Source organism: Brienomyrus brachyistius, unplaced genomic scaffold (genome assembly GCF_023856365.1).
Source record: "Brienomyrus brachyistius isolate T26 unplaced genomic scaffold, BBRACH_0.4 scaffold248, whole genome shotgun sequence".
NCBI classification, from domain to species: Eukaryota; Metazoa; Chordata; class Actinopteri; order Osteoglossiformes; family Mormyridae; genus Brienomyrus; species Brienomyrus brachyistius.
The window spans coordinates 36,373-37,671 of NW_026042523.1; positions in this window are offsets into that span (position 1 = coordinate 36,373).

Here is a 1,299-nt window from a genome sequence, read left to right on the forward strand (position 1 = left end):
TTTTTTCTTTTTCTTGTGTTTTTTTTTCGCAATGGATATTAAAAATAAAGCAGTCCTCCGTAAAGGAGGGATGGTGGATGGAATATATATATAAAATAATTGTCACACAACCGGGGTGACATGCCTTGCCTGCTCACCCAATTTTAGTGCACCTTAGTTATTCATAATGACCATCTAGTCTCGATACACCCATAAATATATATGTATATATATATAGTTTTTTTATTAGCAATAGAAAAGAAAAATAACGCAGTTCTCCGTAAAGGAGGGATGGTGGATGGAATATATATATATATATATACATTTATATAAAATAATTGTCACACAACCTGGGTGACATGCCTTGCCTGCTCACCCAATTTTAGTGCACTTTAGTTATCCATAATGACCATCTAGTCTCGATACACCCATGAATATATATGTATATATATATATATAAATATATATATATATATATATATATATATAGTTTTTCTGTTTTTTTTTTGCAATAGACAATAAAAATAACGCAGTTCTCCGTAAAGGAGGGATGGTGGATGGAATATGTATATGCATATATATAAAATAATTGTCACACAACCTGGGTGACATGCCTTGCCTGCTCACCCAATTTTAGTGCACCTCAGTTATCCATACTGACCATCTAGTCTCGACACACCCATATATATATATATATATATATATATGTATATATATAGATATTTTTTCTTTTTCTTGTGTTTTTTTTTCGCAATGGATATTAAAAATAAAGCAGTCCTCCGTAAAGGAGGGGTGGTGGAGGGAATATATATATACATTTATATAAAATAATTGTCACACAACTGGGGTGACATGCCTTGCCTGCTCACCCAATTTTAGTGCACCTTAGTTATCCATAATGACCAACTAGTCTCGATACACCCATAAATATATATATATATATGTACATATATATAGTTTTTTTATTAGCAATAGAAAAGAAAAATAACGCAGTTCTCCGTAAAGGAGGGATGGTGGATGGAATATATACATACATATATATAAAATAATTGTCACACAACCTGGGTGACATGCCTTGCCTGCTCACCCAATTTTAGTGCAACTTAGTTATCCATAATGACCAACTAGTCTCGATACACCCATAAATATATATGTATATATATAGTTTTTTTTTTTTCGCAATGGACAATAAAAATAACGCAGTTCTCCGTAAAGGAGGGATGGTGGATGGAATATATATATAAAATAATTGTCACACAACCGGGGTGACATGCCTTGCCTGCTCACCCAATTTTAGTGCACCTTAGTTATTCATAATGA